We start from the raw sequence: 18573 nt of genomic DNA on the forward strand, positions 1-18573 counted from the left end.
CAGATATTCTCAGGAGGTAGGGGAATAATACTGAATTAAATGCCAATTTTAACATTTCGTTAAAATTGAAAGGGTACTAGAAAGGGAAGATGGAATCAGTAGAGAGAAGAAATCTAAAAAAGATACCAAGGACAGATATTATTTATTTCACCATTTGATAAGAAGGGAGATATGTTTCTGTGTGTGTGTGTGTATTATGAGAGTAGGATAGGAGAAAAAAAATGAAATTGGTCAGATCTTACTATTTGACTTTGTTAGTGCCTTATACATATCTTATTTAACACTCATGGTGATCCTGGATTATTTTCCCCATTTCATGGATCTGAGCCTGAAACACAAGCAGGTTAAATGACTAGCCTAAACGAACCAGTTTCTCGGGTTAGGCTAGGGTTTGCTGAGATTCCAAACAATCCCCAAATTGCAAAAGTTTAAAGTACAAAGATTTATTTCTCACACATACTACACATCCATCACAGGTTGGCTGTGGGCTCTGCTTGGCATTGTTTTTACTCCAAGACTCAGACTAATGAACCAGCCACCCTCCTTAAATATTCCTTCACTGTGGCAAAGGGAAAGGAGAGTTATGGAGGGTCTCCCTCTTGACATAAAACCTTCTACTTGGAAGGGAAACACATAACTTCCTCTCAAAATCATTGACCACAACTAATTGCGTGGCCCTACCCAATTCCAAAGTGGATGGGGAAATGGATCCCTACTATATGCCTAAAAGGCAGAAAGATAGAAATCGTTGTTGAGCTGTATCAGTAGCTTCCACAAGAAATAAGTAAATAAGTCAGAGTTTGAACCCAATCTGTTTGGCTTTAATGCAGTCTTTCACATGCTACTTGCCTGCTCACTGTTGCCCCGTATCATCTTCTCTACCATCGGAAGAATTCTCGCAAGTGCATTTTCCTCACTTGTACCAGATAGAAAGAACTTTTTGTACCAGATAGAAGGAACTTCCTATATATTAAATGAAACATGATGGACTTGGGTTTGCTCTTTAGCCCATCATCAGGCTGTTCTGTGAAAACCCCCAAACTTTCTTAAGCACCTCAGCACCCTGGGAGAATGTTGCCATGTGGAACTTCACAGGAACCTCCTATATTTGGTGAGATTCAGGAAAGCTAAGGCTGAAAATATTCAAGTTTTTGGAGAGAGAGATGCACTAAAGACAGCATTACACTAGGAAGATTCAATCTCATGGATCCTGTTATTGCCACAGGGAGTTACTGGGGAAGGGGTCCCCATGGAGAGGTACTCTAGAGGAATACCGTTTGCAGAAAAACCACTTTCCAGTCCTGTCAAGGAAGCAATTTCAGTTCTCAGAAATAAGGGCATTCCCAAGCATATTTTTAATAATGTTGGCATTTGCGAAGCTCATACATTCTTAAACTAGGCACTTCTGCGACACTCTGTACCTAATGAGGCACACTGGGGTAAGCTAAGAGGGAAGCAGTGGTCTTCCTGCTGAACCCTCACTCATTTACATAAGGCACAAAACATAAACATACACACACGTACACACACATGCATGCACACACTCACATACACATTTTCTTTTACTGAAGCCAGGAAAGAGTCAAGCAGGCTAATGCTTCTAGAGATTATTTTAATTTTCTTCTAAACATTTTTAGACCACAGAGCCTTTCTCTAGAAGGACATCTATACACCTTTGTAACTCCCCTGAACATACTATTTTAGCCACTTTCTTAAGTCATTGATTCTATATGCTCATTGATATTTGCTTAAAAAAAAATTTGTGATTCGTGATGTTTTTCTTGTCATCTCATTTTATCCATTGAAAACTATAAAGTTTGTGGAAGAGGTCCATGTGTACACATGGTTATGCACACACATTTATGTGTGTTCACACATACAGACACGAAGTATACAAAGTATTAACTCATTTAGTTAAAAAAAAATCTTTGATATGGATTGAATTTAGATGAAACCAGATTTCTTGGGCCAAATATGCTGGTAGTCCCAGGACATTTAAGTCACACATAAGGAGATCCCTGGGTGGCTCAGCAGTTTAGCGCCTGCCTTTGGCCCAGGGTGTGATCCTGGGGTTCTGGGATCGAGTCCCATGTCAGGCTCCCTGCATGGAGCCTGTTTCTTCTTCTTCCTGTGTCTCTGCCTCTCTCTCTCTCTCTCTGTGTGTCTCTCATGAATAAATAAATGAAATCTTTTTAAAAATCACACATATGTAAATAACTACACAAACTTCCTTCATACATGCCAAGTTTCAGTTTGGAGCTAATTTTTGTTATAAGTCTCGGCATATAGGATTTTGCTACCTTCATTATAATAGTTTTACCCTGTCGATATTCATAGGTGTCTCCCTAAGAGAGCCCTCCTTGAGAATAATTTAGCCATGAGCACTTTGTTATAATTAAATGCATACTTTTTAATAGTGAGGATAGATTTGGACTTTTAGAACAAATCTGAAAATGGATAATTAAAATTTTTGTTAGACTCCATACTCCAGGAGGGCAGGGTTCATGTCTGTGTTGTTTATTGCCATATCTCCACTGCCTAGTGTTGTACCTGGCACATAATAGAAACTCAATAAATATATATTGAAAAACATTTTTCAAATAGGTTTATTTAATAATCTACTAATTAAATTCTACTGATCCAATCTATGCTATCAATTCTTTACTTTTGCAAGAGAACAATCCTATTTTCATGCCATGGTAATTCAGTCTGAAACTTCATGGCTTCCTCTTATATCGTAAATTCAAACAAAACCAAAAATCTCTCTCCTTTAAAAACTGAAGCGCATTAAGTGCAGTGCTTACTACTCAGAATACCCAAATTTGGTCAAGTATCAGGGAGAAAGAGAGGGAAAAAAAGAGGGGGGGGGGAGGAAGGATTGGATAATGATGCCCATGTCCGAGACAAACAGTACAAAAATGCACAACTAATCATCATAATTCTGTGGCTAGTCTGTAAGCCCTCAAACTGTAATATTGGTTGTTGTATTCCTGATTATATAGACAGTATAATTACTTATACATATAAGGATATGATGTCCCATGCAAATGTAAAATAGAACAATAGAGGCAGGTGAATGAACATGGACAGTCGTTAGAAATGCTAGGAATATCAGCACATTTTTTCCTTGTACCATAGTTAATGGGAGAGTTTATTGACATATTTATTGTAGTATATTAGAGTTGACATCAGAAGAGTGTGTATGTCTAAAAAAAATTGTTATGGAGGAAGTAAGCAAAACAATAAGAGGTAACCCGAGTCCATCGTGATCAGGGTGGATGGATGGATGGAGACTGACTCAACTTTCCAAAGCTACAGCTAGCTAATTCAGAATAAGCAACTTAATAAAAAATTAAGCAACTAATAAAATATTAAGTTTTGTGGCTGGGATGTCAGGAGAAATCTAAAATGTAATTTTGAAACTTTCTCCTACTCGTTTATTTAAAAAAAGTTTCTCACCATTCATAGTTTTTAAAAATAATCCTCATATATGGTCCTGTATCTCTTTCACTTAGCCATTAATTGAGAGCTTCATTGGTTTTATGCAATTAATAAAAAGCTAAAAGATATACCATTTAAATGAGAATTTGATACAGATTTGTGATGAATTCACCATTTGCGAATTCACTATTTGCCCCTATTTATGTCCTTGACATCTATTTGGGTTTTAGTATGTTCCCTTTGAACTTTGTCCTTCCTCCTCTGCTCTCCTCAGCTGGGACATGTTGAGATTTGAAAATATGTGTGAAGTACGTCCCTTTCTCTGTGATTATTCTCTCTTCTTCCTCAGTCTCTTCTGCCTGCTGATGCTAAAGATCCATTCTGTGAATCGCTGGATTTCTTACAAGCTATGAACAAAAATCCTCATGTTCATTAAAACTTAAGTATAAATGAATCTCTAGAGCTGAGCTAATTGAATTCTTTTTCTACAACATGGGAATATTGCAAAATAACTCAGAATTGGCTAGCATTTTATAATCCATGTTTTGATGATAGTCTAAGAGGCTCCGTCCGTCCAAGTTTGGGTTAGAAAAAGAAATGAAGTATGGAAACACTGTCAGAAGCCTTTTCTGTTTACAAAAAGATCCAGGGATACCATGAGTAATGCCAGAAATCTCATGTGACAGCCAGCTCTTGTGGGATTTTTTGAGCTCACCAAGTTCAGGAAATAGTTCCAGAAAGCTGATTGGAGTTCAAAGATTTTTTTTAAAAAATTAACTGAAGTAAATAATTGTGTGTTCTGTCCATTGTCCAACACTGCTGCTCAGACCTGTGCTCTGCTGCGGGTGTACATCTCCCCAGGGCTCGGTAATATTGGGCACTCGATAAATAATTTCTGATTTAAATCACCTGCTTAATGAGTGTTTTCTCTTGAATCTTCCAAAGTGAATCTCATAGAGGTTTTGTACAGTTATTTATTTCCACGGGAGGTGAGAATTTTACCTGGAGTTTCAGGACTGCAAGTGACCTCGTAAGGACCTTCATTTCATTTCCTCTCTTTTAAGGATTGTTTTTTATCCATTCCAGATAGGAGAGAATTTGTCCTCTATTAAAGATCTTTCCAGAGGGAATTCCACAGCCTCCCATTAAAATGTTTAACAACTCTCCCTGCCCTGAAAGTCTTCTTATATCTAGTGTAAATCCCTTCTGTTGTTAGGTTTAATTGTCAAATCAGCCAGAATCCATGCTCGGTAATTAAACCCCTTCTTTCTGTTTTCTATATAGTCACATTTCTCAAGCTTTTGCAGGTTTCTTTTCAAGTTAAAAAATCTTTTAAAAGTCCTTTATATCAGTCTTGTCTATACTCTATCTAACTGAAACCACTTCTATCCTCTTTTATAGGAGAAAATATGCTAATATTGAGATGGTACTGGTAAATCCATATAGTTGAGGGGCTTTAACAAGCTCCATGGATTTCTCCATCAGGTTTTTCAACTCTCTCTTATTAACAGTTAATAAAATAGTTCATGGATGGTTTGGAAGAGGAATATGGCCTGTCTGAGATGGTATGACTTACAGCATGTACCAAAAAAAAAAAAGTTTGAAAAGGATATAAAAATGGGCTAAAAAATCTTCTTCCCATTTAGGGACAGAGCTGCTTCTTCTCCCAGTGGATGCGTAATATATTATTTATGTAAGAGTGAGTGAACATCATGTTTTTGGCTCACATTCCATTTGGAGCATATACAGTATGACAGTTTCTTTGGCTTATTGTTGTATATATGGCTATCTATTTTTAATACATTGCTTTTGTCTTTTTTCATGCTTGCTTACATCTGTTGTTATGAAAACTGACATAAAGTTTTTAAACATAAAAGAAGTGATGGAGAAAGAGATGGTAAGAGACAAACAACATTTTAAAGGAACGCAAGATGGAGAAACAGGAGCAAAGTCTCCATGGGGAGAACCAAAGCAGCCTCTGCAGGATAAATGGGAGGGAGGGTCAGAACAGAATTCTGTGGTCACAGAGGAAAAATGATCATGAGACTGCAGAAAGCATTTTTAAGTTAGAAGGAGCATACTGCATTTTCTACCACACTGTTTAAGCTTTTTAAGCTGCAGTTTTCAACCTGTGAAATGGGCATTAACACCCACTTTGAAAGGTTGTCAGGATTCAATCAGTAATGTATGGAAGGGGCCCAACCTTGTGCTTGGTAAATAGCTCAATATATAATACAGAATCAGGGGTTAGCAAGCTATAGCCTGAAGGTCAAATCCAGCCCATGGCCTGTTTTTTAAATAAAGTTTTATTGGAACATAGCCAGGCGCATTCATTTATGTATTGTTTGTGGCTGTTTTTGCACTTCAGTAACAGAGTTGAGTAATTTCAACAGTGACCATATGGCCAGCATGCTAATATATGTGACTCTTGGCAGAAAAAGTTCACCAGTCCCTTGTATAAATAACTATTATGGTGACTGTTTAGTAATATACATTTTTCTACAGACTCGAATTATTTTCCTATTCAATTTTCTATCTGTTGTATTCCAATAATACCTGTTGACTATCATTCTTTTGCCCAAGGTTCAAGTTTTCCTTTTGTAATAACCCAAAGTCGGCCTGTTTTCCTTGCTCCTTAACATTAAATGGTTAATTGGTTAATTTCACCACCAGGTGGCCTCCTATACTCTATTGTGCTAGTGGGACCCAAAGGAAAGCAGAAAATGGATCTAAAATGAGTCTTTCAACTTTGGCTGTGATTCTCCTCTTATTAGCACTTTTCTGGTGGCTCTGCTGCTCTGAAATCACTCTATGTTTTATATTTGGTCCTGAAACATAAATTCACACTGACCTTTTTAGAAAATGAATTCTAAATCACAGTTAGAAACAGTTAAAGCAGTAAAAACAAAATAAAAATATTTAAATGCATACTCACACCTACATCAAAGTGATTTTTTTAAAAAAGAAGTTTAGCTATCACATAAAAGGTTTACCATGACACAATATTGTTCTCAGATGTGTACTGGCAGGATTAACTAATCTTGAAGCTTCCACAGGAAAGACAAAGGCCACTGCCACTCAGATCTCCATATGTTAATTTCCCTTGAAGAACATAGGTGGACTTCAGTACCTCAGTTTCTTTATCTTATTTTATTCTCTAGATTTTCTATTTGAATTTTCTTTTATATTATTTTTGAGCTTTGCTGAAGACCATTGTTTGGCAAGGAAGATTAGAAAGCTGTGTGATAAAGTGCTGGAGAAGGAGGCTGGATTCTCCTTGGGCAATGACTCTTATCCTCTCAGATTTCATTTTCTTCATCTGTAAAGCTAGGGGGATGGACCAGGTGGCTTTAAGGTCCGTTCCAACTTCAATATTCTCTGACTGGTGAAAAATCAAAGATTATCCCAAGGAGTAATTGACTTGACTATTAACAACCTGGCAAAACCAGAATTTTAGTAACTCAATTTCAAAGGCTAAGGAAACAAACTCATGAGTAAATATAATTTTTTTTGGCAAATTACCATTAAAAAGCATATAGTTGTTAAATGCCACCTTGTTTTTAGTTCATTTCAGGTGGTAATCATAAATGCACATTTTATAAGCCCTCTTAGGCTGTTTTCTTAACATTTTATTTTTATTCAGTGGTGGATAGCTAGTTGGATTCTAGAACAGTGTCTTGCTAAATCTGTCATGGAAGTTTAGCTTTCTCTTTGACGTCTTATTTTCTACACATTTCAATTTTCCTAACTTTTTGTGGGGGGCAGAATGATCAAGTCCTCCTTAAATTTCTTTGCAGCATAGAACAGATATATTCACTTATATTTCCATTGAAAATGCATCATTCTATATGAAGGTAACCTGTTCTTACCTTCTGGTTAAATAGCTATATGCACATCACTGGTTTGTATTTGAATTGTCACATTGGATGTCATGGCAAACACTGATGAAGGCATTTAGCTGTCTATGAGGAAAGGACCAGAATTGTCCCTAGGGCATTTTGGTAAAGAACAGGCTCACGTTTGAATCCAGAGTTACCCTGAGAGACCTAGTGACAGGCAATTTCTCTAATTCCAAATTCCTTACTGGGGCTGCTTCTCTGGAGAGCTATCTGGTTAAAGGCAGATTCATACTTGCTTGGGGAAAAATTGATTACAACTTTTTCCCACTTTGCAAACTGCACTAATTAGTATCAAGCTCAACTAATAATTTATGAAATTTGCATTGCCTTCTGTTTGCCTAAGCACAAACATTTCTTCTTTTTTTAATATGTATTTTTAAATATATATTCATGTGTGTCATGTTCATGTCTAATACATATTAGTAATTAACAGTCTTATAATTTCACCTTTACTTTAAAAGTAAGGAAAAGTAAGAAATGATGCTGTCTGGTATGAATGACTGTGAAGATGAGGTGCTAAGCATCTGTTAGGGATTATTCTATGCTCTGAAAACTGACATAAAAGGAAGGGTATCATTTTCCTCAAGTAATTTATGACCTATTTGGAAAAGCAAAACAAACAAACAAAAAAGAAATAATAGCAAAGATAGCAAATATGGGTGGTACAAAAGAAGAGTAAGTGTTGGTCCTCTTAGAATGTCTTCATAAGAAGAAATATTTGAACTGAGCCTTTCTGGATAGAATTTAAGTAAATGGAATGGAGTTAGGTACATTGTAGAACAATGTAACATGGAGGAAGAAACCTTCAGATCTAGGAGTTAGTTTGACACATGACTAGGACTTTACCCAAATCAGGAAGATACATTGGGGAAGAGGAGCAAACCAGTGGCACATAATAATGGCTTTCAACCGTGTGTGGTCAGTCAAAGTCAACAGAAGCCAAGATTGTTTTCTATTGAACATTGAATCCTAGATTCCATGTTTCTTGTAGTGAAGGGAAATTATATACATAAATATACAAACTAATGGCATTAAAGAGATGAGAAGAGTTGTGCCAAAGGTCATATTTTCTTAGCAGGCAACATTTGGATCAAGTTTGAACAAACACGTCTATATAGTGCTTATTATGTAACAGGAGTTGTTCTAGGATCTTTGCGTATATTAGCGCCTTCAATCCTCACAGCAAACTTGTGAAAGAAGTATTAATATTATCCCCAGATGAGCAACTAAGGCACATGGAGTTGCACAGCTTTGCACAAAGTTTAAAAAATGGGCAATCTGATTCCAGGCGTATATTTTATTCTCATTTATTTATTTATTTTTGCCAAACTCCTTGAATCTCATTGATTCACAAATTAAAATGCTTGGCATGGGTCCTTTTCTATCACCATGTTTATAGAACCTAGTGATCAAACGGTTATGTGTGTAGGTTTTGAGAAGTAGTATTACTAGGTAATACCAGCATATTCCTTCCTCACTTCATTAAGGGTAGAGAAAAATAGTAACACTTTGTTGGTATATTTTCTAAAAGATGAAGACTGTATATACATAGTTAATATATATGTATTATATATAAACATACTATATATACTATGTATTATATGTAAATATTGTTTACCTCTTCAATGACTCCATTCCAAAGTGACCTACCTATTTTTTTTTCTAAGGTGGGCAGTATTACAGTACGTTATGTCTAAGATAATAAAAATGAATGAGAAATATGCAGTCTTGAAATAAGTAACAAACCACATTATCTTATTGTAAGTCACATGTATTAAGAACGAAGACTGTTTTAAAATGGCACATTTTACATAGAGATCTGAAATTTCATACAAGACCTATTTATTTCTTAAAATGTTTGTGGTGAGTATATTATTGTCTTTGTTTTACAGATGTGATAACCAAGAGAATAAGAAATAACTTCCCTCAATAGAGCAAGCTACCAAAGGGAGAAGTAACAGCCACAGAGAAAATGGTGCCCAGTGAAGGGGCGCCTTATTGATGTGCTCAGAGAAAATCTTCAAAATCACAAGTTTTAGTACCTATTTCTTTTTGAGAAGTTATCCATTGTTATGGCATAAGCTTCACTAAGTGGCCACATCCTTGTACTTCTGGGGTTTTTTGTTTCAATCTCCACTTACTGAATTTTTGCAGCCCTTATGCAAATTTTTAAGTCATCAGTATTATATTCTTTCATCTGATAATTTCAAGGGAACCATTCACTGAAAACTTTCTCTCTGGCTGTGATTTCCTTCCTCTTCCGCAACATTATCTATTTTTATGTAGTTTTTATGATTTATTCTCTGTGGACTAGTTATTGTTTCCCCTATCTGGTGAGACCTTTGTAATTTCCCATATTTGCTTATTACTTTCTCTCCATTCATCTGTGTATTTCTTTCATTTTGTTCTCTAAATCTTTACTCCTTCCTTTCTCTTACTTTTATCACTCTTGGGATTGAACACACACACACACACACTGTTTCACTTTAATGGAGCTATTCTAATAAACATCCTTGAATGTTTAAGGCAGACTCCCTTACATAGCTGGGAAAATGCTCAGAAGCAGTTATCATAACCAACATTTGCTCTTTATAGTCTTAGTTTATGCTAATAAATTTTCACCTGTACCCTAGAGCTTCTTTAAACTGTAAGCCATCATTCTTCTGAACAATAGGCACGGCTACCAGTGAGAGTCTGTCTGCCTTTTTAGCCTCAACTTCATGCTACTGAAAATTTGTGGAATTTTGAAGGATGAACCTACAGCAAAACGAATCTGGCCATAGAAGTTCCAAGGGTGTTTTGACCACTCCAAAGTCACTTTGAACCACATTCTTGACCTCCTTTATTTACATTATACATACTGCCAGGGCCTACCAATTTTCTCAGAATTTGGGACTGTATCTAAAGATGGATTTTCAAGAATGACAGCATGACCTAGCAAGTTAAGCTGAAATTCCTCCTGAAAGTTCTGTTTCTGGGTTTTAACGATATCTTACTGACCTTGGGCAAGTCACTTAACTTCTATGTATCAATTTCTAATCTATAAGACAGATGTGATATTACTGACTTTCCCCGTGGGCTTGCCATAGGAGAACAAAAAAGAAAACAATCCATTGAAATGATGGTCACACTTTCTGATGCTGGAGCAACAAATAGTACTTAAAGCCTGAAATCTCTAAAATTTATTTTCTTAAGATCTCTTTCTAGTAAATATGTACATGTACTCCAAAGAAACAAACAAACAAAAAATAGGCTAGAACAGAAAAGTTTTTAAATCTGTAGCAGATTGGTGTTGGACTGGATACTGGACCCACCTCTTACATCTGGGTCAAATATTATTGCCACTGGAAAACACTGAATTCCTAAAAGGTATCCTTAAATATTTAAAAGGTTTTTGTCACCTTCCTCTTTTTCTTGATACATTTTATAGAAGCTTTCTTTCTGTTAACCATTCCTGGCCATGGGAAATAATTAACTTTGTTCACAGTTTCTAACTAAAAATTGAGAGTAATGTTTTTGTATTAGATAGATGCTCTGATCACATAGTTTTTCTACAGAACATGAAGTTCAAAGATAAATGGAGGCAATCACATGCTACTCATTTCTGTGTGCTAATACTATACCTGACATATGTTTCAACAGCTGATATAGACTCACTTGGGTTTTTATTTGGGAGAAATTCAAATGAATAAATATTTCCCAAATACCTTCTACATCTAATCCATAATACTAAGAGTTACTGTGGATAAAGGGTGAACAACACATGATCCCTGACCTTCTACATCCATTGTAAGAATTTATAATCTAATTCTGAAACTACATTCATCCTTATCTGAAGTAAAGGTAGCAGAGTAGCCTCAAAAAAGTGGCCTAGGGCATCAAGTACTTTACAATTCAGGGATTTGGGTGATCACCAAGAAAAACTCCATGGCATTTTGGATCTGTTAAGATTAAAGATGTAAAAATCTTTTAAAAAGCCAAAAATACGCTACAAAGAAAAAGTCTTGATATCAATACATAGAGGGATGATGGCATTTCCATTGTGTTTTTGGGAGCAAACAACCCTGGAAATGCTTTGATCGGTTCTGTCTTAAAACCTAAAACATGGTGAGTTCTGGATATGTTTCTCAGGGCTGATGTACATAAGTCCCTGAGGAATGCCTATTTGTGGTAAACCTGAAAAGATAGCTTTTGATAATGACATTATGGAAGATAGTGCTTTCAGCCTTCATTTAGGCCACTGATTACTCTTAGAGTTCCAAAGTCACTGTGTTCTGTAGCAATATCTTTTTGATAAACTACAATGGCTACAGTGTTCTACCTCTCATTTTTCTTGTCATCCTCAAAGAGAAAGCATGATATTCTCTTTGAAGAAACATTATCAACAGCATTAACATGAGAAATATATAGTCTCTTCCTTATGAAATTAATTTGGCATTATTTTTGAGGTGTGCAACATCTTGGCAACTGCTTTGGTTTAAAACTCTGTGATTTGGGAAAAGCACGTTTCAGAATGTTTAATTCAGCGATACAAAAGGCACTAATGAAATATGCATGTATGAATTTTATATCATATTAGTTCCCTCTTTCTTGAAATCTGAATAAAAGCCAAACATCTGGATTACGTTTGAAAAGCCTGAATTTCCAATTTTCAGAGAGATTCAATCTATTTTGACATTGCACACTTAGCCTTAACATTTACAGTGTGCTATTAACATTACTTGCAATTGTAAAAAAAAAAAAAAAAAAGTCCAGATTTAAACAAACTTGGTGCCTCCTAATGCTAAAAATATATCTATATTTGAAATGGCTGCTGCTGCACAACTGTATACGTCCATGGTTTAGACTTCATCAGCATTTCTATTATAAATACTTGTGTTGAACAAGCCTATAATTCAGCTATAGAGATATGGGGTAAGCTTTGATATATAAATTCTCCTATGGTTGTATATTAAAACAACAAACAACAATTTGTGTATTGCTTAGTTTGAAAAACTGTTCATTGATTCAGTGTTTACCAAGGACCTCAAATATTCAAGGTACTGTTCATGATTGGCCAAAAATGGAATAGCCCTCATCCTTTGAGATTTTATATTCTTCAAACATAAGACAAATAATAAGATTTCTGTTTTTATGGATATTTGGATATATTTTGGCAGCTAGACTAAAGGCAAGTGCATATTTATGGTTGTAATTTAGGGAGGTAAATATGGATACCGATGCTTTATCTCATTTCAGTATCATAGTTTACGTAAGATATAAGTGATCAGTCAAGTTTTAAGAGGTAAAGTAAGAAGTTCTATGCTACACAAGAGATCATGGAAGACAGAGAAATGTGACATTGTTTGAAATTTGCACAATAGTAAGCCTTCAGTGGACTTTAATTTACTACACTCAAATTTTTACTGGATTTCTTATAGCATATATTAGGTAAATGTCATTCTTTTGTGACATGTGGATAACAGCTAAAGTCAGGAATTTCCCTTTTCTCATCTTATTTTGCTTTATTAAAAAATTCATTAGATTATAAAGTAGTACCCGATGAAACAAAAATAGATGTGTTGCAAGGCATTCTGTTTAGGTCAGAAGATGGAAAGTAGAAGAAATAATACTTTTATATTGGAAACTTTTTTGAAGGAGAAAACTGAGTTTCATTACATTAATTGCTGCTCCTCATGTCTTTTTTCCATCCTACACTGCGTACTCTAACAGATATTACATAATTGCATAACTATTCTTACTATGTGCTGACATGACATTACGACAGCCCTGATATGGTGCATCATAATGAAACCGTAATTAGAACAGTCATGATGTATTATGGCAATGATCCACATCGTCACTGAAGTGCATTGGAATGCACACAAAACCCATTGAGATGTGCAGATTTTCAACATAATATAGCACAACCATGAAGTTTCATAGCATGGAGGAGAAATTGCCATTATGCCCACACTGCTGGCAGCAAGGGTTATAACACATTTCTTCAATCTGTTAGGGAAAGTTCTGTATTGATGGAAGGAAATATTTGAGAGTGGCATTTGTGAAGTTTATGTCTTTAAAAAAATCTACAGGAAAGACTTTATTGAAATATAGACTTAGCTGCATAAATTCTATAGAAGTTCCCCCATAAAATATTTACCAAAAAAAAAAGACTCAAAAGGTTTCATTTAATGACTCAAATTCAATGAAATCCTTTTCTAAAGTAGGACAGATTGAAGATGATTTGAGGATTTTTCATTTAACCTTGCCTTTTCTTCTCATTCTCAGTGTCCTATCTTGAGCTTTGATTGATAGCTTACATTTTATATGGTTATACCTTTGCTCCCTTGTTGTTCTCCTAGGTTTCTCTACATGAGAATCTTATATGTGAGTCTTGTTCCAGTAAGTGGTGGCTTCTCCTTGACTTGGTGTGTTTTGGTCTTAGCATTCCTCTTATACACATAATAATATGATCATTATGGCTGATTTAGAGATGGGGGTGCAGAGAAGTTCCACTTTCTAAAACAGATAGGAACTGTAGACTTTATTTTCTAGACCAGTTCTCATTCAGTTCCTAACTATCTCATAAAATATCCCAACCAGGTACACTTCCGGTCTCTGCTTGAATACCTGTGGTAAGTTGGAACTCCCTGTTGCCTCAGCTTTGTTCCTACTTGTTCTTCAGCCTTTGATCCCATGCCTGACCTCTGAGATCAGATGAAAGAAATTAGTATTTTTCTATTGAAAGTCTTCTAAATTTTTCAAGTTGCTTACATGTCCTTTCCTCTCTTCTATCATCTTCAACTCTTACTTACCTGTTGGCTGAATATCTTCAGCTCCTTCAATAGCTTGCTCCTTGGCGAAACGTTAAATATTTGGCCTTCCTTGAGTGCTCTCCTACGGACATTTTAGAGAGTGTCTAAGCGCCTCTTGGAAAATAGAACCCAACCAGAACCAGTTTTGAGCCTAGTAAATCACAATCAAGCTGTTACTTTTCTTATTTATAACCCTATGTTTATCTCAGTCCAGCCCCAAGTCATATTTCCTTTTTTATATTTACCTTCCACTGTCTGTTGACTCATTGAACCTAAAGACAGTTTATGCAGTTTTTGTATTTTTATTTTTTTTATTGGTGGGAGATTATTATCTCAGGCTTGACATGTATCATATCTTCTACTTAGATTTAATCTACTATGCTAGCATGTTGTGTTCCCTTTGGAGTATAGTATCATCATAGCTTCAGGTTGCCTACGAATTCAGATCCAGCTCAGGGACATAGTTTGGCCTGCACAGTTTTAAAAAGTTTTAATTCAATGTCTAAAAATTAGGAGATTTCACATGAAAATATATATTTCTGTCTTCTCTTAAACCAGAAACCTGTTCACATAGAGACCATCCTGAAGCCATAATCTCAACAAAGGAACAGTTGAAAGAGCTGAGTAATGGTTGCCTCATTTAGATGGAACTCATGTTCTCCTATCCTCCACAAACCACACTACTTCTTTTTCCCCTTCACTCGGATCGAATGTTAGTAATCATCCAATTTTTGCATTGTTTTTCTTTTAGTAGAGAAAGTAGTTCTCTTCTTCCAAGACACTAGCAATGGTTAGAGTATGAAAGAAGATGATTTAATCTGTGCACAGCTCAACTTCTTTACATTAGCTGCCAGGTAGTAGGATACTACTTTAGCTAGCTACTACTGGCTCAGAAGAACTGATCCTTAAATATTCAGAAATTTTGCCAGTGGTAGCCACCTTTGGTAGTTTGGAATCTGCCATGGGAGGAGTATTTACACCAGGGAAATCAGCAAACACTACAAATTAGGGCTTTTTTTTTTCTTTTTCCTCAAGACGGCCATTTTGCTTGTATACCACTACCTTATACATATATGAATTTCTGATCTTTGAATTGAAATATTTATTATTCTCTATTGGTCATTGAGATTAGTATAATCTGGCAATCCAATCAACATGCCATACACATATTCTACTTCCATGTATCATTAATAAAAATATTGAATAAGACTAGATCACAAAAGAGCACTGTAGTATAAGATATCCATAAAACAGTGATCTTTACATATGTTGTTCAACAGGTTCTCAGGAAAACTCCTTGCTTCTGTGCTTCTAAGTGATTACATCCTTCTGCTCACTTTATGCTTATGAAAACCTAATGGAATCACGAATACCTGATCTAGGAATTCACATCCTTGCTGTAGGGATTTAAGTCATTAGATTTTGGGTGTATGTTCTTAGCAATTTAATTATGTTTAAAATCTGGTTAGTAGTGTAGTAAATAACTGGTATTGCTACAAAATTGCATTGAGAAGGTAATAGGATTGAATTTCTACACAAGTTGACAGTCAATTAAAATTTCCATATATCCAATGAGTTAGCCAGTTCTTGGCCGGGGAGCTAGAACAAATGCCTTCCTCCTAAGCCGATCACATCAAAACAGGCAAAATTTATAATAAAGTCAAATCAAGACTCAATGCATCAACTAAAATGTGAGCGTGGTTTATCAAATACAGATCAAAAGCAAGAGATAGACTAGAGAGCACCCACGATATTTCTTCCTTAAATTCCTCTATTTTTTATTGTCACTGGAGGAAAAATAACACATTAAAACCTCCTTACTGAATTACTGTCCTAAACCAATAGATCCATGGGGCTTGTTCAGCTAAAAACCACAACAGACTTTGTAATGCAGTGATGTAATCTTGGCTTTGTGTCATTTATATTCAACCTAAAAAAAAAAAAAAAAACAATTTTCCTGAATAGACAGGCTGACAACAATATTGTTCAGTGTGGGTTTTTATTTGGATTCTTTCCAAATGGTTCACATGCCTTCACAGTAACACATCATGCTTGCTTACGTTTTTTTTTTTTGCCTGAATTCCAAAGTTTGCCCCTTTTACTAGCTTTCTATTTTTCTTTTAAGGTCTCAGTTATGTTTGTAAAACTAACCAGCTCCACCACAAAATTAGGATGTATCTTGCAGAGTGCATTCATTTTACTTTTTGCATATTTTTCCCGAGGTCATGTCAAGGTTAGTTTGAATTCCATCCTACATTAAGACTTCTTTCACAGCTATTTAGCTCGGCAGCCTACTCCCCGCTGGGGTCTGCCCCTTGGGCACGTCAAAGCTTCAGACCTGACAAATCACACACAGATGAAGCTGTACAGTTTTTTAAACAGTTTCATCAGTAACTTTTTTTTCTTTTTCACTATCCTCCCTCATATTGAGATTTTTTTTTCCCTCTGAATTACCATTTAAGGAATTTTAAATTCTATTTGAAACATTTTGTTTTCCATCAAAATTGCAAACTAGCAATATCATTTATTTTCTAGTAAATCATACTAATAGCCTCCTAGTCACCAAGACTATACACCAAAAGACCCACAGACCTTTCCTGACTAGTGTAACTGTAATTCCATTGTTAAAATCTATTTGTAGCAGGAAGCTTAGTGTTAGAAAGGTGGTTACATCTACCGGAATCAGGGGAAAAAAAAAGTCAACCATAAAAATGCATCGAGTTTATGACATATTACGGGTTGAGCCTAGAAATGTTTCTCAAATGGTTCATAATATGCTCTTATCAGTATTTTAGCAAAGAGTGAAACTAATGGTGCAACTCCATTTCCTGTTTAATTGATGAAGTTAAAATGCTTGGTTGCTAATGAGTGTATTAGCAAACAATGTCCCCTCTACAGGCTTAAGTAAATCAGGATTTTTTTTTAAAGCAGTGTATAGTCCTTATTTTTATATAACAAAAAAAAAAATTGGCTGTCACAAGATTGCTAGATCAACTGAAGAAATGGTGTAATTATTGCTGTATAGTTATTTTGGCAATGTCAAATGGCCAGATTATAGTTTTCTAGTTCTCACACTAGAAAATAGTTATTTTCTTTTACAAACCATAGGCTTTTCATACATTTTCATTCAGGACAAACAATACCTGAATATCTTAACTGCAGACTAAGCAGAAAAACTTAGAAGTGAGAAGAAAAAAATAATATTTGAATGATTCTCCTCTCCTTGGTCCTCTTTTACAGTTAGCTCAGTATAAAAGCACCCAGCGAAGGGGTCTTTAAAGGTTGCTTGGTTGAAACTAATTAAAGACAGGTCTAAATAGAAAAAGAAAAGAAAAGGGGATCAAAGGAATTACATTAGGTGTCAGGATGTTGTTTGGGGACATTTTATTTAGGTTTTTGTAATTCTATTCCAGGAAAAAGCAAAATTCTAAAAATGTTCTTTTTTTTGCCATAATTCCACATTTGCATTATTTTTGCAATAAGATACGTGTCAACAGGCAAACATCTTGAAGAAATCATTTCGGCATTGGCGCATTAACACATTATGGTGAAAAGAGAGGCTTGTGCTTTTCACGCAGTGCATTTCAGTCTTCAATTAATGTGAAAGCACTACAATGCCTATGCAACTTCTCTTGCCTAGTGGTGTACCATTTATCATTGCAGTTTTACATTGACCTTGACACCCACTTCATTAGAATAAAGATTGTCTACCATTTAGGTTACATTGTTCCTCTGCACAGAGACCCCATGCAAATTTCTGTTCAGATAGAAGAGCTGCGAGGCTGTCAGAGGTCATCTGCATTAAATGATTGCTGCTATTTTCCAACTGCTTCTTTTCATTCTACTCAATTCAGGGTAGGAGGATCAATCAAGTCCTCTGCCTGAAACAGTGGGACTGCTGGGAATATAACTGTTTTGGGTAGTAGTGGATATGCCCTAAACAGTATTAAATATTTAATATAAACTCATTAAAGGCCATGCAAAGGCTTCAGAAAGATAGAAGATTTATATAGAAATCTAAGGGGCTAGAGAACCTTTAAAAAATAAATAGAAGAAGAATAATAATCAATTTTATAATTTTAGATGATGAGATCACAATAGTTCTGAAACTTAGTGAATCTTTTCTGTGGAGACTTCTTTCTTACCCTTGCCATGGGTAGGGAAGGGATGAGACAGGCAGGCTTGGTGTTCTTATGCAGTATTTCAACATGAAATCGGAATGAAAAGTTCTTGGTTCTTGGTGTTTTTATTTTTCTTCTATAACAATGAATTCTACTCTGGGTATTTGTTTTCAAAGGCTTGGGTATTTGTTATGTAAAAGAAATGATTGGAGAAATAAGTTGCCAGGTTTCCTACTTAAGTTTTCTGAGTGATATAATTGGAATTAAATTATTAATGGGAGATACTTTAAAAAAGATTGTTTTATGATCTTCTAT

At 35.4% G+C, this 18573-nt stretch overlaps 1 protein-coding gene across 6 annotated transcripts in view; it reads left to right on the forward strand.

Annotated features, from left to right (window-relative positions):
- The window catches only part of AKAP6 (A-kinase anchoring protein 6), a 571491-nt gene that overhangs the window by 460370 nt on the left and 92548 nt on the right, over positions 1-18573 (forward strand). The window lies entirely within an intron of this gene.

Source organism: Vulpes vulpes, chromosome 6 (genome assembly GCF_048418805.1).
Source record: "Vulpes vulpes isolate BD-2025 chromosome 6, VulVul3, whole genome shotgun sequence".
Classification (NCBI taxonomy): Eukaryota; Metazoa; Chordata; class Mammalia; order Carnivora; family Canidae; genus Vulpes; species Vulpes vulpes.